Here is a 9,636-nt window from a genome sequence, read left to right as displayed (position 1 = left end):
TTTTTCAGCTGATTCCGTTCACACACAGATTCTATGCAGCGGATGCAGAACTGATTCGACCCTTTAATCCAAAGCACGTTAGAATAAATTGGATTTAAGCTTCAAGTGAGAGCGAGAACGTCGTTGAGTTCATAAAAGGAAGTTGTGTTGAGTCAATCTGGAATTCCAAAACAGGATTTCAATGAGTTCTTCATCAGCTGGTGAGAGAATAATAAGAGGAAGTCATTCAGTCTCCAGCAGCATGTGGAACATTTGGCAGAATCTTTAGGAAGAAAATGTGAAAATGTGATACGGGATTTATTGACTGATGCATTCAATCGTGTTCACTTGTCATCACTTTAGAGTTTGTGGGCATCAGAGTAACAGAATATCAGAGAATCAGTCAGTAAGAGCTGCTGGGATGTGATCAGATGAACAATGTGAGTGTTGGTGAGAAGAGTTTCTAACATTCAGTGTAAAGTCAGAGGTGAGACTGTGACGGTGGTTTGTTTCCCATCCATTCCCCGATTGCTTTTAGCCACACGTGATATCATAAATGTGCAAAGTATGAAGGTTACAACAATTGAGAAAAGCTGGAATTAACATAAAAAAATATTTTTCCAAATGCAGTTAATGAGACGTATAGAACAATGTGGTTTTGATGAAATATCTCATTTTACATGGTGTAGTTCTTTGTTTTAAAGACAGCATGACTGTCTGACTTTGTGGTTAAGAAGATAAAGACGAGACCAGATGAGTGGAAATAATTAAAAATAAAAAAAGTGACAAATATGGAAGAAAACAATTTTAATGTCTACTTCTGTGAGACTAACAAACAAGCAGTTGTGTATTCTCCTTAATTATAAAAAATAAATGCCAAAGGAGCATTATCACCTTAAAACTGAATCCTAACTAACTTAAATTATTGCACCACATTTCTAAAAAACAGCTTGATATGCTGTAAAGTAGACGTTTGGAACGCGGCTGCCTCAGAGTCGGTTTCCTGTAAGGACGGCCTTTGGACCAGTCTCACTTTAAACTCTCCTCGCTCTTCTTCCTGCTCTCAAACTGAGGGATTTGCTTATTTTCTGCCCTCAGCAGATGTAGTCAGCATCAGGCTCATCCAGACCATATGAGCAAGTAGACAAAGAGGAGAAGAGCCGAGTGCTGCTGGAATCTGAGCACAGAATAGTTTCAGCCGCTGGTGATCATTGAGGAGGAATAGTTCAGCCTGTGTGGATGAAGCAGCTCAACATCCTGCAGCTGAGTTCACAGATGACCTGAGTGAGAAGTGGATGAAGGTTTTACAGTCGGTGGATGTTTTACTGACCCAATGACAGAAAACCAGAGAGGAGTTCTTCAGCTTTCTTACACAGAGCACCAGTTTCTGATGTTATTGAGGGGAGCCCACATGTTCTGTCCTTCTGCAGCAGGACTCTCCTCCACAGGCCAGATGAACACTTGAGACGCTGCACCTCGTCTGAAAAGTGTGAAAAAACATCAGTCAATATATTTTCTTTTTTTCATGAGGACAGTCAAGCTCAAACCTAATTCCATAAAACAGCGACTACAGCAGCAAGCTGCTAGTCAACAAACTGCTTCCTGCTTGTAGTGCTGCGCTCTAATTGGCTCCTGCAGCTGCTGAATGTGAGTTTGTGTCACAGGTTTGAGGTCTCGTTAATTTTGCTCTGCATCATATATTCGTTTATCCCGCAGAAGGCCAAACGAGGAGGCAGAGATGACTGAATGACCAGAGTGTGTTCCATTTAGTTAGAATTGTTCATTTGAACAGTGAAGTTGTCCCTTAATAAGCTGCTGTTAGTCTGCTGAGCCACAAGAGGGAGACAGAGACCTGCACTACGTCCCACCAGGTGCCTCCAAACATTTCATCCACTTTCATCACCCAAACTTTCCTTTGAACGACGGCACCTTGACCACAGACCAGTTCAGCCTTTCATGCCTGCAGCCGCTCAGCAGAGAACGTCTTTGTGTGTCTTTATTCCACTATCTTTCTTTTGAACCTGATTTAGTTCACCTTCTCCTTCTCCTCTGCAAAAGAAAAAAGAACAACAACACAACCCCCCTCCCCAAAACTGCTCCTCTGGTTTAATTCACCAAACAGGCACTCAGCGGGAGAGCTGGAGAAATATTCCGATTTCACAGAGAGGCGACAAGTTTGGAGGCATTTGTCTCAGAAGTGAAATGAATTATGCAAATGAGATGTTTGGCCCCAGCTGTCTGCAGAAGCCATTAAGAGGGACAAAACTCTAAAGACACTGAAGCATCTGCATTTCAGGCCTCTGAAAAGATAACACAGTTTGCTTTCTCCTTTTCTTATAAACACACACAAGCACATATTCTCCTCAGCTTTCTCTCTTATGAAGTCTATGAACGCTGTTTGCTCAGATGTTCAGCGTCCTGCTCCATAGAAGTGTGTGTGGGCAAAAGCAAAAACTAGATATTCATGTTTTTTGCAAGGAATTTTGTGAGCTCCAGTGTGGCTTCACATTCCCCATTATTTCCACTTAGCTAAGCTAAGCTAAGCGAAGCTAAGCTAAGCTGTTACAATCAAATAAATACATTTCCCAAAAAAATGTAATTTAAGCATAAATAATAAATCTGCAGCTTTGCCGATCTTGAATATCTTTTGGGGAGCGACCAGGTCAGAGCCGAGCCACCACATAGTGATGTACAGATTCACATTACGGCCGTAGTGCATTTTATTATTTATTAAATATAATTGTGGAATCTACAAAATGTTGTAAAATAGGCCACAGAAACGTAGACGGATTATATTTCTGCTTTAGATATAAGAAACAATTAACGGATTATCAAAATAATTAATTTTCCCAGTTCACATTCAAACGTTTGTCTGTTTTCTCTTCCACATGAGTCTCTGTTCTCACAGGTCTGAGCAATAATCTACAGTTTAATGATGCAACAGCAGTGATACCAGAAAAAGTAAAAAACATTTCACTTAAAAATCTTAAGAGCAGCTCTTCTACCAGATACAAGGTTCTGATTTCTAACCTTGATGTCAATGCAACAGAACCCAATTCACTCTAGTTTTTTATTTAGTTCATTTGTTTTAATACTTAACTTTATTTCACTCCAGACTTGTTGAATCTTGTTATCATCGGTGCTGAACTGCACTGAGCTGCATGAAAAGTTCCAGTAAAAGTACATGTAGTTTCTCCTACATCTTGCCAAAGGACTACAGCCATAAATTAACCAGTTAGCAAATGCAGACACATTTATAAAAATGTTCATGAATGTGCTGTTTTTGTCATAAATGAATAGAATAAATGAAGTGTTATTAACTGATTCTTCTGAGGCGGGTATTTGTGTTTTCTGTCCAGTCAGCAGGATTCTGTTTTCATGGTGTATGTTCACCATTTTTGAAAATGCTGGGAGTGTTTGAAAAGAAGCAAAATATAATTAAAGAATTAAAGGCACCTCTGTTATATTGGAATGAGGAAAATGAGACAACTTCACAGTATAATTAAACACAATCCCAACTTGCTGGCTTCCCTCAAAGACGGTTGCTACACATCTGATATCTGTGAGCTGATGTTTTATTGTTTTCTCCTGATGCAACCATCACTTTACAGTCTTTTGTTTCGCCCCTTCAGTGCCATGATATATATTTTTAAACTTTAAAAAAATATCCTAAAATTCAGTCAGTAACAGCTTCACAGCTCTGAAATCAAAGTGAATGTGGATAAGAGACACTTGGAGGATTTTGAAACACAACAGTTCTCTGTCCACATCACCAGACCACAGCTGGATGTGAAGCACAGCAGCCATCAGGGACATTTTCACCTGCAAAATCAGGTGAGTGAATAAACGATGAGTCACGATTCTAAAAATTCTCAAGTGCAGTTCCACCAAACATTAAATAAAAATGAACAGCAATGCTGCTTCCTGTTTAATCACAGTGAAACCAAGCAGCTTTTAGGGACAGATACTGGACGGGGAAGAGTGAAGGGTCAGCACCTGGTGATACCTGAGCCTTTAAACCAATCAGGTTGACATATCTAACGCGCTACAAGCTTGTTTTAAATGCTCAGCATATTGTGTTGTGCAGGTGTCGGTGTTTATTGGACCAACTTCTCACTTGTTCTTGCTCTGCTCTTCTTTTTTGAAGAGCTGCAGTAATTGTAGTTGGACTTCAGGTTGTGGAAATTAGATTTGCATAAGTGCTCTTGATAAATCAAGCGCTAAACTGGTGGAAGCCTGCAATGTTTCTGCCCACGGTTGTAATTAGTGCGGCTCTTAGTGAACACGGCCGCCGGGGGCTGTTGAGCACACGGGCGTAATTTAGTCCAAATGTGGGAAAAGGGAACCGAAAAGTGCTCTTCTGAAAAACAAAAGTGAGCTGGAGGATCTCTAAAGCTGCATTCTTTGTTTTTTGACAAGACGCGATGGCTCTTCCCTTTGACCTCGTCAGTCTGATTCTGGAAATGCAGGAAGTGAAGCTCATCAGGCCAGTTTCCTTTAATCAACATCACAAATGACAACATTTGCCTCAAAGGGTTTTACAACATCCTCTAAACTTCCTCAGACCCCTTCAAGTGTAGACGATGAATTCAATCTCACGGTTTAAATGCAATCTTTCTCCCTTTTTGCAAAACAGAACGTCAGATGTGGGAGCGTGGAGCTTAGCTTGTGCTTCAACTGGCCGACATTCCCGCCGTCGGTTTGGTCTGTGGGAAGCTCGGAGCTGCTCTCAATATCCTGGCAGGGGCTCCGACGTTTATTAACCTGTCGTGTCAGATGCCGTCTGTTCGCCCGCCGCTAACGCCCGTTTTCTCAGCCACCGCCGCTGCCATTAAAAGGCTCACTTTTATGGCTCTTTGATGGCGAAAGCTGGCCTGACGCACTGTGCAGCTGCTGAAGAGACGCTTGTGCCCAATGCGTGGCAGTTGGGGTCGTAACTCATTTTGCAGGCATCTAAAGAAGGTTCTGGAATGTTCTGTAACGAGGAGAGCCCATTCAATTAGATTCACTAGTGACCGAGACGGGACTGTTGTTGTTCATTGACAGAGACAGAAGCTGAAAGAAGTGGAAATGCTGACGTGTACATTTCTTGCTTTGTGTTTTATCTCCTTTTCCAATGATTTTTATGAGTCGAACGCAGGATAAAGGTATTAGTGCATCGTATACACAGCAAGCAGCAGGTATGTCGTCTGTCACAGCTTGACTTTTACATCTTTAAATGTCAGTGAGTTTTCTTGCTTAAATGTCAAATTATTCTCAACTTTTGGGACTTTGAATTGTTGATCTGAGATTCAGGTTCCATGAAATGCTCTCCAACCCCGACAGAAAAGGCTTTTTTTTTTTTTTTACCTTCTAGTATCATGATAACAGTGTCAGAACTGTGAAAGAGTTTAGCATGTTCTAGAGAGAGTGATCAGCTCCTGTGTTGTAAACCACCTGCTCTGCACCGAGCAGCAGCCGGACACGAGCTGGTGAACATGGTGCAGCATTTAGCAGCTTCTCCTGGGAGTTGGTAGAAATGTACAAAAGACCAGACCTACAACAGAATGAAGATGACTGATCTCAGAATTCACCTACTCTTCCTGTTGTCTCCTTTTTCCTCCTGCCACAGATTTTTAAAGCCTCAGGACAAGCTTCATTTTTTTTTTTTTAACTCAAAATGAAACCTTGGAACCTCGAGCAAATGCGTCTTTGCTTCAACCCTGAGCTGCTTCGGGCAGCTTTTGCGGCGCCTTTATATTGAAGTCTTCTCTCCTAAAATTCACTTTGCTTGCTGCTCTGATAGTCTTAGCAGTCTGAACCCTTCCAACTCATATTGCTGCTGTTGGACTGTATAATCTTTCTGTTTTAGATTCAGGTGAAGGATTGGAGAATTTGAAAGCTTCTTGTGGAGAGACGGTTGCTTTTTCTTCATTTATGTATAAATATACAGTCATCATCAAAAGTTGACGTCCACTTGTAAAGACCATGTACATCAGGACAGTCTGAAGTTCACAGTGACTCCTGTAACTCTGATTTCTCTACAAGAGAATCACTAAAACTGGTTTTTGACACAAAATTGTGTCTTTTGTAGATATATTATAGATGTTATGGAAATATGGCAAAATACATCCATCCATCATCTCTACACCTTCATCCTCACCAGGGTCATGGGGGCGGAGCCTATCCCAGCTGACTCAGGGTGAAGGCAGGTTCACCTGGACAGGTAACCAGTCTATCACAGGGCTACACTTAGAGACAGACAACCAAGCACACTCACATTCACACTTTCGGACAATTTACAATCACCAATTAACCTCAGCATGTTTCTGGACTGTGGGAGGAAGCCGGAGAACCCGGAGAGAACCCACGCTGCACGGGGAGAACATGGAGACTCCACGCAGGAAGATCCCGGGTGTCCTCACCGGGACGTGAACCAGGGATCTTGTATCTGTGAGGTGAAGGCGCTAACCACCGAGCCACCGTACAGACCCATGACAACATCTTCCTCATCAAAATATACATTGACAGCAATACTAATTTTCCGGTAAATATTCTTTAGTCATTTTTATTTTAATGACCGCTTCTGGTAGCGGTCTACATGCTTCTGGCAAGTTCCTGATTATATCTTTGTCTACAACCTCAGTTCTTCCCTGATTGAACCATTGCCACTCTTTACCACTGCAGAATGTGGAGGCAAACCTCTTTCTTCATTGTTCCATTGACTTTCTTCCTTCTTCATGGAGCCTCTCAGCTCATGTTGATGTAAAACACTGTGGACGCTGACAGCTGTGTTCCAGCAGCTTCTCATTCATTGCAGACCTGCTTTCTGGTGATTCCTGGTTGACTCTTGTCTCAGCTGATACTTGGTTTTCTTTCTGATTGTAGCAGCAACACAGCTGCACCATAAACTTTATGCTTCCAAACAATGATTTTGGGATGTGTAGCTGCTTTAAAGTGACTTTCCTGACTTGTCAATGATTTGCTTTGTCAGATTTCCGCTGAGCTCCATCGACGTTCCCACTGTCATGGTTGTGTCTGAGTCTAATGAGTGACCAGCTGGAGTCAGTCGTACTCACACAAACGTCATTTAGAACATTTGATGAACACAACTTTTTATATGAACAAAACTGATCATTCTAGTTGCTATATGTGTATTTTCATCCAACAGATTTGGTGAAATCTATGAAAGAACACAAAATGCATGATTCTTTTGTGTGACAGACGTACGAGCATTTCATTCACTCCATGTGAGGAAATCAGAGTTATAGGAGTTATTGCAAACTTAAGACTGCCATGAACATACGTGGTCTTTACAGGTTTATACAAACTTTAGTTATTTTATAAAACATAATTGATGACCATTTTACATGAGCAGTTCTTCTAACCATACAGGACTGTGAATTTAACAGTACATAGATGCAGATATTAAATCTATGTTCTGCACTAAGTCTAGTTTTACAGAGTTGGTTTTTCTTTTTTTTTTTTAAAGCCAGTAGTATAACTCCACCTCTTTTTGTCCGTTTTTTTGTTTATTCACTGCTGAATTTGACACCCTCTGATTCCTCCATGTTCTTAGTTACTAATTATATTGTCATGATTCAAAGCTGTGTTTCTCTCTGCAGCTTTCTGCCTTCAGTTTTCCTTCCTTCCAGCTGTTTCTGTTCTGTGTCGTGTCAGTATTCTCCTCACTTTTCCCTCAGATTGTCTCTTTCTTTAGCTCAGACTGAGGCATTTCTTTCATCCACAGCTGACAGGGACGATGTTCTCATTTTCATTTTGAGCGTCTTCTGTGGTGGACCCACATCTTGTGGCATCACATCTGGAGACGCAGTCTGTATTACTTGAATCTCTCAGCAACGTCATCGCTCATCTGCCAAATGTCTCGGCTCATGTTGTGCTTTGCGCAGCGCGGCCATATTTCCGGTAACATTTCGTTCCGCTACCCCATCTGGCGTTGGCGCTTGCTCCTCTGTTCGGTTGCCAAAAAGCTGTGTTTGGATGCATGTTAAGCATAAGAAACAGACGTGAATGCCCAAGCAGCTCATCAAGCTTGTCCTTTCGTACACTTGCTGAAATGCAGAAGAGATGTTTTTTTTTGTTGTCACTGATGCAGATATTCTTCACTTGCCAAGTCCAGTGAATGCACTGGAATGTCTGGCCCACACTGGTGCAGACACAGTTTAACACACTAGGCAGTGTTTTTAATACCGTAGAAGAAAAGAGACTCAAATGTCCTCGTGAGCACTTGTTTCCACAGCCAATACAAATAGTGTCTGCTTCGTCGCTGATGTAGAATCAAGCATTTATAAATAACAAATAAGACCAGTTGATGCACAAAGTTAAACATGAGTGAATCTGGAAAAGTTGGGATGAATGTAGAAAACAGCTGCATTAGTGAGAAATGAAATGATGAGACTTGATTTAGAAGAAGTTTTCTTTATGATTTTTGATAACCAGATAACTAAGACGTGTCTTTACCAAACCACATGTAAAACATATGGAAAATAGATCTTTTCCTATTAAAACCCACTGTTTATTGTTTCCAGACAGTTTTTATCTGCTTTTATTTTTATATTTCAAAGTGTAGCTTCACCCTCAGCTCTGAGCATCAGACAGGAGGAGTTTCTCAGTGACTTCACCAGAAACAAACGGAGCATGACACAGAACCTCAAGGTTCCTGCACAGAGGATGGAGGTCTTTGTCCCTCCACAATCCACTGAGGTGGACGTTACTGTGGTCGACGAGCATGTTGGTGCCCATCTGTTGGCTGCAGCTCCACTAATGCTGCTATCGGGGACCGTCCTGCCATCTGCAACCACTGCTGAACCATATGAGGGTTTGAAAGGAAATAATGCAGTCCAGTGGTTCATCTAACACCATCAGCATCGCAGCACCAAAGCTTTACACCAAAATTAATTAATACTAAGAAGATTATTAGCACAAAATAACATAAACTCCTCATGCTGAGTTCTGATCAGCATATGTTTGAAATTAAACATCTCTATGTTAACATTCCTTTTTAAGATAAAATCAAGTTTTGATCATGTTAACATGTTCATATGTTTTGTTGTATATTCTTGAGGGTGTGTTATGATCTAGATAAGCAGTCAGAGCCATTGTTAAGCATTTCCACCTTGAAGGGCGATAAAAAAAAATGGATTCAGACTTCGAAAATTTCCTGACTTAACAAACTGAAGAAAAAACAAATCATGTCTGCTTGCAGGATGGGACTTTGTGTACAATTATTTGTCTTCAGAATGGGTTTAAATAATAATCAGTTCCAGTATTAGAGCTCGTACAGCGTCAATACAGTGAAGAGTTATATCTCAGCCATTTCAAGGGAGGAGGGGGTTGTTTTTATGGAACAATATTCTAAATATACAGTTCTGACAAACAGAGTTGAGTTTTTCAGTGTTAATTTCATGACCTAACAGATCTTAGATGTCTGACCATCACTTGCTTTTCAACCATCAGGGTGATTTAAAACTTCAGTATGAACACCAACATCAATGTGTTTCATCTCGGTACAGTAATGTTTTTGTTGGCAGCTCAAAAAGACATGTTTAAATTAGAGATGCGCCGATCCGGTACTGGGTATCGGTATCGGGCCAATACTGGACGAAATTCCGGTACCGGATGATTTCCTTCACAGTGGTAACTGGCCGATCCGATACC

At 41.1% G+C, this 9,636-nt stretch overlaps 1 protein-coding gene across 1 annotated transcript in view; it reads left to right on the top strand.

Annotated features, from left to right (window-relative positions):
* Positions 1 to 9,636, top strand: part of LOC103364081 (receptor-type tyrosine-protein phosphatase N2-like) — a 200,532-nt gene that overhangs the window by 858 nt on the left and 190,038 nt on the right. The window lies entirely within an intron of this gene.

The sequence above is a fragment of the Stegastes partitus genome, unplaced genomic scaffold (assembly GCF_000690725.1).
Source record: "Stegastes partitus isolate 25-593 unplaced genomic scaffold, Stegastes_partitus-1.0.2 Scaffold715, whole genome shotgun sequence".
In the NCBI taxonomy this organism is placed as follows: Eukaryota; Metazoa; Chordata; class Actinopteri; family Pomacentridae; genus Stegastes; species Stegastes partitus.
This window is presented reverse-complemented; position numbering and strand designations above follow the sequence as displayed.